Below are 14,515 nucleotides of genomic sequence, written 5' to 3'. Positions count from 1 at the left end.
GTACTTGGTTGTAAAATCTCCATTATCCGAACGAAAGCAATACGCCGTTGGTACTTGGTTATAAAATTTTCATTACAAGATAGAAAGCAATATGCCGCTGGTTATATTAATGTAATCTTATGGAAAGCATTACGCCGCTGGAACTTTGACCATTGCAATAATCGATCGGAAGCTATACACAGCAAGGAATACGAATATTATACCAAGAGATCGAAAACAATACGCTGTTCGGACGTTTTGACTAGCTGTCGCACAGTGCAGACGCGCCGACCCGTCGCTCCGCATTTCGAGCGCAATTTCAGTGGTTTTTCAGTTCAGAAAATTACAGAGAGTGTTTGGTTGTGTTGCAGGAGTCAAACTGAATGATTTGATGCATAAAGTTTAATTAAACTCCCATTACTTTGCCGGGAAACATCGATTATTCCGATCTAGAAAGAGACAGAGACAGTCGATCCGCGTTATGTTAAATATTGCAAGGTTCCCGATTCCACAAAATTATAAAAAGTATACGGCTGTGTAGCAGGGATCAAAACGAGTAATTTCGTGTATAAAGTTTAATTAATATCCCATTAGTTTGCCGGGAAACATCGATTATTCCGATCTAGAAAGAGACAGAGACAGTCGATCCGCGTTATGTTAAATATTTCAAGGTTCCCGATTCCACAAAATTATAAAAAGTATACGGCTGTGTAGCGGGGATCAAAACGAGTAATTTCATGTATAAAGTTTAATTAAACTCCCAATAGTTTGCCGGGAAACATCGATTCTTCCGATCTAGAAAGAGACAGAGACAGTCGATCCGCGTTATGATAAATATTTCGAGGTTCCCGATTCCACAAAATTATAAAAAGTATACGGCTGTGTAGCGGGGATCAGAACGAGTAATTTCATGTATAAAGTTTAATTAAACTCCCAATAGTTTGCCGGGAAACATCGATTCTTCCGATCTAGAAAGAGACAGAGACAGTCGATCCGCGTTATGATAAATATTTCGAGGTTCCCGATTCCACAAAATTATAAAAAGTATACGGCTGTGTAGCGGGGATCAGAACGAGTAATTTCATGTATAAAGTTTAATTAAACTCCCAATAGTTTGCCGGGAAACATCGATTCTTCCGATCTAGAAAGAGACAGAGACAGTCGATCCGCGTTATGATAAATATTTCGAGGTTCCCGATTCCACAAAATTATAAAAAGTATACGGCTGTGTAGCGGGGATCAGAACGAGTAATTTCATGTATAAAGTTTAATTAAACTCCCAATAGTTTGCCGGGAAACATCGATTCTTCCGATCTAGAAAGAGACAGAGACAGTCGATCCGCGTTATGATAAATATTTCGAGGTTCCCGATTCCACAAAATTATAAAAAGTATACGGCTGTGTAGCGGGGATCAAAACGAGTAATTTCATGTATAAAGTTTAATTAAACTCCCAATAGTTTGCCGGGAAACATCGATTCTTCCGATCTAGAAAGAGACAGAGACAGTCGATCCGCGTTATGTTAAATATTGCAAGGTTCCCGATTCCACAAAATTATAAAAAGTATACGGCTGTGTAGCAGGGATCAAAACGAGTAATTTCGTGTATAAAGTTTAATTAATATCCCATTAGTTTGCCGGGAAACATCGATTATTCCGATCTAGAAAGAGACAGAGACAGTCGATCCGCGTTATGTTAAATATTTCAAGGTTCCCGATTCCACAAAATTATAAAAAGTATACGGCTGTGTAGCGGGGATCAAAACGAGTAATTTCATGTATAAAGTTTAATTAAACTCCCAATAGTTTGCCGGGAAACATCGATTCTTCCGATCTAGAAAGAGACAGAGACAGTCGATCCGCGTTATGATAAATATTTCGAGGTTCCCGATTCCACAAAATTATAAAAAGTATACGGCTGTGTAGCGGGGATCAGAACGAGTAATTTCATGTATAAAGTTTAATTAAACTCCCAATAGTTTGCCGGGAAACATCGATTCTTCCGATCTAGAAAGAGACAGAGACAGTCGATCCGCGTTATGATAAATATTTCGAGGTTCCCGATTCCACAAAATTATAAAAAGTATACGGCTGTGTAGCGGGGATCAGAACGAGTAATTTCATGTATAAAGTTTAATTAAACTCCCAATAGTTTGCCGGGAAACATCGATTCTTCCGATCTAGAAAGAGACAGAGACAGTCGATCCGCGTTATGATAAATATTTCGAGGTTCCCGATTCCACAAAATTATAAAAAGTATACGGCTGTGTAGCGGGGATCAGAACGAGTAATTTCATGTATAAAGTTTAATTAAACTCCCAATAGTTTGCCGGGAAACATCGATTCTTCCGATCTAGAAAGAGACAGAGACAGTCGATCCGCGTTATGATAAATATTTCGAGGTTCCCGATTCCACAAAATTATAAAAAGTATACGGCTGTGTAGCGGGGATCAAAACGAGTAATTTCATGTATAAAGTTTAATTAAACTCCCAATAGTTTGCCGGGAAACATCGATTCTTCCGATCTAGAAAGAGACAGAGACAGTCGATCCGCGTTATGTTAAATATTGCAAGGTTCCCGATTCCACAAAATTATAAAAAGTATACGGCTGTGTAGCAGGGATCAAAACGAGTAATTTCGTGTATAAAGTTTAATTAATATCCCATTAGTTTGCCGGGAAACATCGATTATTCCGATCTAGAAAGAGACAGAGACAGTCGATCCGCGTTATGTTAAATATTTCAAGGTTCCCGATTCCACAAAATTATAAAAAGTATACGGCTGTGTAGCGGGGATCAAAACGAGTAATTTCATGTATAAAGTTTAATTAAACTCCCAATAGTTTGCCGGGAAACATCGATTCTTCCGATCTAGAAAGAGACAGAGACAGTCGATCCGCGTTATGATAAATATTTCGAGGTTCCCGATTCCACAAAATTATAAAAAGTATACGGCTGTGTAGCAGGGATCAAAACGAGTAATTTCGTGTATAAAGTTTAATTAATATCCCATTAGTTTGCCGGGAAACATCGATTATTCCGATCTAGAAAGAGACAGAGACAGTCGATCCGCGTTATGTTAAATATTTCAAGGTTCCCGATTCCACAAAATTATAAAAAGTATACGGCTGTGTAGCGGGGATCAAAACGAGTAATTTCATGTATAAAGTTTAATTAAACTCCCAATAGTTTGCCGGGAAACATCGATTCTTCCGATCTAGAAAGAGACAGAGACAGTCGATCCGCGTTATGATAAATATTTCGAGGTTCCCGATTCCACAAAATTATAAAAAGTATACGGCTGTGTAGCGGGGATCAGAACGAGTAATTTCATGTATAAAGTTTAATTAAACTCCCAATAGTTTGCCGGGAAACATCGATTCTTCCGATCTAGAAAGAGACAGAGACAGTCGATCCGCGTTATGATAAATATTTCGAGGTTCCCGATTCCACAAAATTATAAAAAGTATACGGCTGTGTAGCAGGGATCAAAACGAGTAATTTCGTGTATAAAGTTTAATTAATATCCCATTAGTTTGCCGGGAAACATCGATTATTCCGATCTAGAAAGAGACAGAGACAGTCGATCCGCGTTATGTTAAATATTTCAAGGTTCCCGATTCCACAAAATTATAAAAAGTATACGGCTGTGTAGCGGGGATCAAAACGAGTAATTTCATGTATAAAGTTTAATTAAACTCCCAATAGTTTGCCGGGAAACATCGATTCTTCCGATCTAGAAAGAGACAGAGACAGTCGATCCGCGTTATGATAAATATTTCGAGGTTCCCGATTCCACAAAATTATAAAAAGTATACGGCTGTGTAGCGGGGATCAGAACGAGTAATTTCATGTATAAAGTTTAATTAAACTCCCAATAGTTTGCCGGGAAACATCGATTCTTCCGATCTAGAAAGAGACAGAGACAGTCGATCCGCGTTATGATAAATATTTCGAGGTTCCCGATTCCACAAAATTATAAAAAGTATACGGCTGTGTAGCGGGGATCAGAACGAGTAATTTCATGTATAAAGTTTAATTAAACTCCCAATAGTTTGCCGGGAAACATCGATTCTTCCGATCTAGAAAGAGACAGAGACAGTCGATCCGCGTTATGATAAATATTTCGAGGTTCCCGATTCCACAAAATTATAAAAAGTATACGGCTGTGTAGCGGGGATCAGAACGAGTAATTTCATGTATAAAGTTTAATTAAACTCCCAATAGTTTGCCGGGAAACATCGATTCTTCCGATCTAGAAAGAGACAGAGACAGTCGATCCGCGTTATGATAAATATTTCGAGGTTCCCGATTCCACAAAATTATAAAAAGTATACGGCTGTGTAGCGGGGATCAAAACGAGTAATTTCATGTATAAAGTTTAATTAAACTCCCAATAGTTTGCCGGGAAACATCGATTCTTCCGATCTAGAAAGAGACAGAGACAGTCGATCCGCGTTATGATAAATATTTCAAGGTTCCCGATTCCACAAAATTATAAAAAGTATACGGCTGTGTAGCGGGGATCAAAACGAGTAATTTCATGTATAAAGTTTAATTAAACTCCCAATAGTTTGCCGGGAAACATCGATTCTTCCGATCTAGAAAGAGACAGAGACAGTCGATCCGCGTTATGATAAATATTTCGAGGTTCCCGATTCCACAAAATTATAAAAAGTATACGGCTGTGTAGCGGGGATCAGAACGAGTAATTTCATGTATAAAGTTTAATTAATCTCCCAATAGTTTGCCGGGAAACATCGATTCTTCCGATCTAGAAAGAGACAGAGACAGTCGATCCGCGTTATGATAAATATTTCGAGGTTCCCGATTCCACAAATTTATAAAAAGTTTACGGCTGTGTAGCGGGGATCAGAACGAGTAATTTCATGTATAAAGTTTAATTAAACTCCCAATAGTTTTCCGGGAAACATCGATTCTTCCGATCTAGAAAGAGACAGAGACAGTCGATCCGCGTTATGATAAATATTTCGAGGTTCCCGATTCCACAAAATTATAAAAAGTATACGGCTGTGTAGCGGGGATCAGAACGAGTAATTTCATGTATAAAGTTTAATTAAACTCCCAATAGTTTGCCGGGAAACATCGATTCTTCCGATCTAGAAAGAGACAGAGACAGTCGATCCGCGTTATGATAAATATTTCAAGGTTCCCGATTCCACAAAATTATAAAAAGTATACGGCTGTGTAGCGGGGATCAGAACGAGTAATTTCATGTATAAAGTTTAATTAAACTCCCAATAGTTTTCCGGGAAACATCGATTCTTCCGATCTAGAAAGAGACAGAGACAGTCGATCCGCGTTATGATAAATATTTCGAGGTTCCCGATTCCACAAATTTATAAAAAGTTTACGGCTGTGTAGCGGGGATCAAAACGAGTAATTTCATGTATAAAGTTTAATTAAACTTCCAATAGTTTGTCGGGAAACATCGATAGTTCGATCGCGCGAGAGAGACAGAGAAACGAACAGACTTCTTTTCGATTTACGGCTAAAATAAATTTTTCTAATTTTTTTCAATAACATATTCTTGCTTAGATAACTTTTTTACATAGGGATTAAGCATTTAGAACGATACATTGTTTAAAATAAGGGCACTTTACTCTTGACATTTTACGGTTTTTTCAATTTTCTGAAAAATCCTATCATTAGATTTTTTTAAAAATACGATATTCTTGCTTAACTAACGTTTCTACATAGGGATTAAGCATTTAGAACGAAATCTAATGTCAGAAAATGGCACTTTACTCTTGACATTTTTCGGTTTTTTCAATTTTCTGGAAAATCCTATCATTAGATTTTTTTAAAAATACGATATTCTTGCTTAACTAACGTTTCTACATAGGGATTAAGCATTTAGAACGAAATCTAATGTAGGAAAATGGTACTTTACTCTTGATCGGTACGGTGGGACTTTGAAAATATTCGGGCGTTCCAATCGCTCGTCTGTTGCATCATAGCGCGTCTCGGCGCAATCGACCGATTCGCTCGACCCATTATTTTCGATTTACGGCTAAAATAAATTTTTCTCATTTTATTCAATAACATATTCTTGCTTAGATAACTTTTTTACATAGGGATTAAGCATTTAGAACGATATAATGTTTAAAATAAGGGCACTTTACTCTTGACATTTTACGGTTTTTTCAATTTTCTGAAAAATCCTATCATTAGATTTTTTTAAAAATACGATATTCTTGCTTAACTAACGTTTCTACATAGGGATTAAGCATTTAGAACGAAATCTAATGTCAGAAAATGGCACTTTACTCTTGACATTTTTCGGTTTTTTCAATTTTCTGGAAAATCCTATCATTAGATTTTTTTAAAAATACGATATTCTTGCTTAACTAACGTTTCTACATAGGGATTAAGCATTTAGAACGAAATCTAATGTCAGAAAATGGCACTTTACTCTTGACATTTTTCGGTTTTTTCAATTTTCTGGGAAATCCTATCATTAGATTTTTTTAAAAATACGATATTCTTGCTTAACTAACGTTTTTACATAGGGATTAAGCATTTAGAACGAAATCTAATGTAGGAAAATGGTACTTTACTCTTGATCGGTACGTTGGGACTTTGAAAATATTCGGTGGTTCCAATCGCTCGTCTGTTGCATCATAGCGCGTCTCGGCGCAATCGACCGATTCGCTCGATCCATTATTTTCGATTTACGGCTAAAATAAATTTTTCTAATTTTTTTCAATAACATATTCCTGCTTAAATAACTTTTTTACATAGGGATTAAGCATTTAGAACGATACATTGTTTAAAATAAGGGCACTTTACTCTTGACATTTTACGGTTTTTTCAATTTTCTGAAAAATCCTATCATTAGATTTTTTTAAAAATACGATATTCTTGCTTAACTAACGTTTCTACATAGGGATTAAGCATTTAGAACGAAATCTAATGTCAGAAAATGGCACTTTACTCTTGACATTTTTCGGTTTTTTCAATTTTCTGGGAAATCCTATCATTAGATTTTTTTAAAAATACGATATTCTTGCTTAACTAACGTTTTTACATAGGGATTAAGCATTTAGAACGAAATCTAATGTAGGAAAATGGTACTTTACTCTTGATCGGTACGTTGGGACTTTGAAAATATTCGGGCGTTCCAATCGCTCGTCTGTTGCATCATAGCGCGTCTCGGCGCAATCGACCGATTCGCTCGATCCATTATTTTCGATTTACGGCTAAAATAAATTTTTCTAATTTTTTTCAATAACATATTCCTGCTAAAATAACTTTTTTACATAGGGATTAAGCATTTAGAACGATACATTGTTTAAAATAAGGGCACTTTACTCTTGACATTTTACGGTTTTTTCAATTTTCTGAAAAATCCTATCATTAGATTTTTTTAAAAATACGATATTCTTGCTTAACTAACGTTTCTACATAGGGATTAAGCATTTAGAACGAAATCTAATGTCAGAAAATGGCACTTTACTCTTGACATTTTTCGGTTTTTTCAATTTTCTGGGAAATCCTATCATTAGATTTTTTTAAAAATACGATATTCTTGCTTAACTAACGTTTTTACATAGGGATTAAGCATTTAGAACGAAATCTAATGTAGGAAAATGGTACTTTACTCTTGATCGGTACGTTGGGACTTTGAAAATATTCGGGCGTTCCAATCGCTCGTCTGTTGCATCATAGCGCGTCTCGGCGCAATCGACCGATTCGCTCGATCCATTATTTTCGATTTACGGCTAAAATAAATTTTTCTAATTTTTTTCAATAACATATTCCTGCTAAAATAACTTTTTTACATAGGGATTAAGCATTTAGAACGATACATTGTTTAAAATAAGGGCACTTTACTCTTGACATTTTACGGTTTTTTCAATTTTCTGAAAAATCCTATCATTAGATTTTTTTAAAAATACGATATTCTTGCTTAACTAACGTTTCTACATAGGGATTAAGCATTTAGAACGAAATCTAATGTCAGAAAATGGCACTTTACTCTTGACATTTTTCGGTTTTTTCAATTTTCTGGGAAATCCTATCATTAGATTTTTTTAAAAATACGATATTCTTGCTTAACTAACGTTTTTACATAGGGATTAAGCATTTAGAACGAAATCTAATGTAGGAAAATGGTACTTTACTCTTGATCGGTACGTTGGGACTTTGAAAATATTCGGGCGTTCCAATCGCTCGTCTGTTGCATCATAGCGCGTCTCGGCGCAATCGACCGATTCGCTCGATCCATTATTTTCGATTTACGGCTAAAATAAATTTTTCTAATTTTTTTCAATAACATATTCCTGCTTAAATAACTTTTTTACATAGGGATTAAGCATTTAGAACGATACATTGTTTAAAATAAGGGCACTTTACTCTTGACATTTTACGGTTTTTTCAATTTTCTGAAAAATCCTATCATTAGATTTTTTTAAAAATACGATATTCTTGCTTAACTAACGTTTCTACATAGGGATTAAGCATTTAGAACGAAATCTAATGTCAGAAAATGGCACTTTACTCTTGACATTTTTCGGTTTTTTCAATTTTCTGGAAAATCCTATCATTAGATTTTTTTAAAAATACGATATTCTTGCTTAACTAACGTTTCTACATAGGGATTAAGCATTTAGAACGAAATCTAATGTCAGAAAATGGCACTTTACTCTTGACATTTTTCGGTTTTTTCAATTTTCTGGAAAATCCTATCATTAGATTTTTTTAAAAATACGATATTCTTGCTTAACTAACGTTTTTACATAGGGATTAAGCATTTAGAACGAAATCTAATGTAGGAAAATGGTACTTTACTCTTGATCGGTACGTTGGGACTTTGAAAATATTCGGGCGTTCCAATCGCTCGTCTGTTGCATCATAGCGCGTCTCGGCGCAATCGACCGATTCGCTCGATCCATTATTTTCGATTTACGGCTAAAATAAATTTTTCTAATTTTTTTCAATAACATATTCCTGCTTAAATAACTTTTTTACATAGGGATTAAGCATTTAGAACGATACATTGTTTAAAATAAGGGCACTTTACTCTTGACATTTTACGGTTTTTTCAATTTTCTGAAAAATCCTATCATTAGATTTTTTTAAAAATACGATATTCTTGCTTAACTAACGTTTCTACATAGGGATTAAGCATTTAGAACGAAATCTAATGTCAGAAAATGGCACTTTACTCTTGACATTTTTCGGTTTTTTCAATTTTCTGGAAAATCCTATCATTAGATTTTTTTAAAAATACGATATTCTTGCTTAACTAACGTTTTTACATAGGGATTAAGCATTTAGAACGAAATCTAATGTAGGAAAATGGTACTTTACTCTTGATCGGTACGTTGGGACTTTGAAAATATTCGGGGGTTCCAATCGCTCGTCTGTTGCATCATAGCGCGTCTCGGCGCAATCGACCGATTCGCTCGATCCATTATTTTCGATTTACGGCTAAAATAAATTTTTCTAATTTTTTTCAATAACATATTCCTGCTTAAATAACTTTTTTACATAGGGATTAAGCATTTAGAACGATACATTGTTTAAAATAAGGGCACTTTACTCTTGACATTTTACGGTTTTTTCAATTTTCTGAAAAATCCTATCATTAGATTTTTTTAAAAATACGATATTCTTGCTTAACTAACGTTTCTACATAGGGATTAAGCATTTAGAACGAAATCTAATGTCAGAAAATGGCACTTTACTCTTGACATTTTTCGGTTTTTTCAATTTTCTGGGAAATCCTATCATTAGATTTTTTTAAAAATACGATATTCTTGCTTAACTAACGTTTTTACATAGGGATTAAGCATTTAGAACGAAATCTAATGTAGGAAAATGGTACTTTACTCTTGATCGGTACGTTGGGACTTTGAAAATATTCGGGCGTTCCAATCGCTCGTCTGTTGCATCATAGCGCGTCTCGGCGCAATCGACCGATTCGCTCGATCCATTATTTTCGATTTACGGCTAAAATAAATTTTTCTAATTTTTTTCAATAACATATTCCTGCTTAAATAACTTTTTTACATAGGGATTAAGCATTTAGAACGATACATTGTTTAAAATAAGGGCACTTTACTCTTGACATTTTACGGTTTTTTCAATTTTCTGAAAAATCCTATCATTAGATTTTTTTAAAAATACGATATTCTTGCTTAACTAACGTTTCTACATAGGGATTAAGCATTTAGAACGAAATCTAATGTCAGAAAATGGCACTTTACTCTTGACATTTTTCGGTTTTTTCAATTTTCTGGGAAATCCTATCATTAGATTTTTTTAAAAATACGATATTCTTGCTTAACTAACGTTTTTACATAGGGATTAAGCATTTAGAACGAAATCTAATGTAGGAAAATGGTACTTTACTCTTGATCGGTACGTTGGGACTTTGAAAATATTCGGGCGTTCCAATCGCTCGTCTGTTGCATCATAGCGCGTCTCGGCGCAATCGACCGATTCGCTCGATCCATTATTTTCGATTTACGGCTAAAATAAATTTTTCTAATTTTTTTCAATAACATATTCCTGCTTAAATAACTTTTTTACATAGGGATTAAGCATTTAGAACGATATAATGTTTAAAATAAGGGCACTTTACTCTTGACATTTTACGGTTTTTTCAATTTTCTGAAAAATCCTATCATTAGATTTTTTTAAAAATACGATATTCTTGCTTAACTAACGTTTCTACATAGGGATTAAGCATTTAGAACGAAATCTAATGTCAGAAAATGGCACTTTACTCTTGACATTTTTCGGTTTTTTCAATTTTCTGGGAAATCCTATCATTAGATTTTTTTAAAAATACGATATTCTTGCTTAACTAACGTTTTTACATAGGGATTAAGCATTTAGAACGAAATCTAATGTAGGAAAATGGTACTTTACTCTTGATCGGTACGTTGGGACTTTGAAAATATTCGGGCGTTCCAATCGCTCGTCTGTTGCATCATAGCGCGTCTCGGCGCAATCGACCGATTCGCTCGATCCATTATTTTCGATTTACGGCTAAAATAAATTTTTCTAATTTTTTTCAATAACATATTCCTGCTAAAATAACTTTTTTACATAGGGATTAAGCATTTAGAACGATACATTGTTTAAAATAAGGGCACTTTACTCTTGACATTTTACGGTTTTTTCAATTTTCTGAAAAATCCTATCATTAGATTTTTTTAAAAATACGATATTCTTGCTTAACTAACGTTTCTACATAGGGATTAAGCATTTAGAACGAAATCTAATGTCAGAAAATGGCACTTTACTCTTGACATTTTTCGGTTTTTTCAATTTTCTGGGAAATCCTATCATTAGATTTTTTTAAAAATACGATATTCTTGCTTAACTAACGTTTTTACATAGGGATTAAGCATTTAGAACGAAATCTAATGTAGGAAAATGGTACTTTACTCTTGATCGGTACGTTGGGACTTTGAAAATATTCGGGCGTTCCAATCGCTCGTCTGTTGCATCATAGCGCGTCTCGGCGCAATCGACCGATTCGCTCGATCCATTATTTTCGATTTACGGCTAAAATAAATTTTTCTAATTTTTTTCAATAACATATTCCTGCTTAAATAACTTTTTTACATAGGGATTAAGCATTTAGAACGATACATTGTTTAAAATAAGGGCACTTTACTCTTGACATTTTACGGTTTTTTCAATTTTCTGAAAAATCCTATCATTAGATTTTTTTAAAAATACGATATTCTTGCTTAACTAACGTTTCTACATAGGGATTAAGCATTTAGAACGAAATCTAATGTCAGAAAATGGCACTTTACTCTTGACATTTTTCGGTTTTTTCAATTTTCTGGAAAATCCTATCATTAGATTTTTTTAAAAATACGATATTCTTGCTTAACTAACGTTTCTACATAGGGATTAAGCATTTAGAACGAAATCTAATGTCAGAAAATGGCACTTTACTCTTGACATTTTTCGGTTTTTTCAATTTTCTGGAAAATCCTATCATTAGATTTTTTTAAAAATACGATATTCTTGCTTAACTAACGTTTTTACATAGGGATTAAGCATTTAGAACGAAATCTAATGTAGGAAAATGGTACTTTACTCTTGATCGGTACGTTGGGACTTTGAAAATATTCGGGCGTTCCAATCGCTCGTCTGTTGCATCATAGCGCGTCTCGGCGCAATCGACCGATTCGCTCGATCCATTATTTTCGATTTACGGCTAAAATAAATTTTTCTAATTTTTTTCAATAACATATTCCTGCTTAAATAACTTTTTTACATAGGGATTAAGCATTTAGAACGATACATTGTTTAAAATAAGGGCACTTTACTCTTGACATTTTACGGTTTTTTCAATTTTCTGAAAAATCCTATCATTAGATTTTTTTAAAAATACGATATTCTTGCTTAACTAACGTTTCTACATAGGGATTAAGCATTTAGAACGAAATCTAATGTCAGAAAATGGCACTTTACTCTTGACATTTTTCGGTTTTTTCAATTTTCTGGAAAATCCTATCATTAGATTTTTTTAAAAATACGATATTCTTGCTTAACTAACGTTTTTACATAGGGATTAAGCATTTAGAACGAAATCTAATGTAGGAAAATGGTACTTTACTCTTGATCGGTACGTTGGGACTTTGAAAATATTCGGGGGTTCCAATCGCTCGTCTGTTGCATCATAGCGCGTCTCGGCGCAATCGACCGATTCGCTCGATCCATTATTTTCGATTTACGGCTAAAATAAATTTTTCTAATTTTTTTCAATAACATATTCCTGCTTAAATAACTTTTTTACATAGGGATTAAGCATTTAGAACGATACATTGTTTAAAATAAGGGCACTTTACTCTTGACATTTTACGGTTTTTTCAATTTTCTGAAAAATCCTATCATTAGATTTTTTTAAAAATACGATATTCTTGCTTAACTAACGTTTCTACATAGGGATTAAGCATTTAGAACGAAATCTAATGTCAGAAAATGGCACTTTACTCTTGACATTTTTCGGTTTTTTCAATTTTCTGGGAAATCCTATCATTAGATTTTTTTAAAAATACGATATTCTTGCTTAACTAACGTTTTTACATAGGGATTAAGCATTTAGAACGAAATCTAATGTAGGAAAATGGTACTTTACTCTTGATCGGTACGTTGGGACTTTGAAAATATTCGGGCGTTCCAATCGCTCGTCTGTTGCATCATAGCGCGTCTCGGCGCAATCGACCGATTCGCTCGATCCATTATTTTCGATTTACGGCTAAAATAAATTTTTCTAATTTTTTTCAATAACATATTCCTGCTTAAATAACTTTTTTACATAGGGATTAAGCATTTAGAACGATACATTGTTTAAAATAAGGGCACTTTACTCTTGACATTTTACGGTTTTTTCAATTTTCTGAAAAATCCTATCATTAGATTTTTTTAAAAATACGATATTCTTGCTTAACTAACGTTTCTACATAGGGATTAAGCATTTAGAACGAAATCTAATGTCAGAAAATGGCACTTTACTCTTGACATTTTTCGGTTTTTTCAATTTTCTGGGAAATCCTATCATTAGATTTTTTTAAAAATACGATATTCTTGCTTAACTAACGTTTTTACATAGGGATTAAGCATTTAGAACGAAATCTAATGTAGGAAAATGGTACTTTACTCTTGATCGGTACGTTGGGACTTTGAAAATATTCGGGCGTTCCAATCGCTCGTCTGTTGCATCATAGCGCGTCTCGGCGCAATCGACCGATTCGCTCGATCCATTATTTTCGATTTACGGCTAAAATAAATTTTTCTAATTTTTTTCAATAACATATTCCTGCTTAAATAACTTTTTTACATAGGGATTAAGCATTTAGAACGATATAATGTTTAAAATAAGGGCACTTTACTCTTGACATTTTACGGTTTTTTCAATTTTCTGAAAAATCCTATCATTAGATTTTTTTAAAAATACGATATTCTTGCTTAACTAACGTTTCTACATAGGGATTAAGCATTTAGAACGAAATCTAATGTCAGAAAATGGCACTTTACTCTTGACATTTTTCGGTTTTTTCAATTTTCTGGGAAATCCTATCATTAGATTTTTTTAAAAATACGATATTCTTGCTTAACTAACGTTTTTACATAGGGATTAAGCATTTAGAACGAAATCTAATGTAGGAAAATGGTACTTTACTCTTGATCGGTACGTTGGGACTTTGAAAATATTCGGGCGTTCCAATCGCTCGTCTGTTGCATCATAGCGCGTCTCGGCGCAATCGACCGATTCGCTCGATCCATTATTTTCGATTTACGGCTAAAATAAATTTTTCTAATTTTTTTCAATAACATATTCCTGCTTAAATAACTTTTTTACATAGGGATTAAGCATTTAGAACGATACATTGTTTAAAATAAGGGCACTTTACTCTTGACATTTTACGGTTTTTTCAATTTTCTGAAAAATCCTATCATTAGATTTTTTTAAAAATACGATATTCTTGCTTAACTAACGTTTCTACATAGGGATTAAGCATTTAGAACGAAATCTAAT

This window comes from Megalopta genalis, unplaced genomic scaffold (assembly GCF_051020955.1).
Source record: "Megalopta genalis isolate 19385.01 unplaced genomic scaffold, iyMegGena1_principal scaffold0094, whole genome shotgun sequence".
Lineage (NCBI taxonomy): Eukaryota > Metazoa > Arthropoda > Insecta > Hymenoptera > Halictidae > Megalopta > Megalopta genalis.
Note: the sequence above shows the minus strand (reverse complement) of the source record.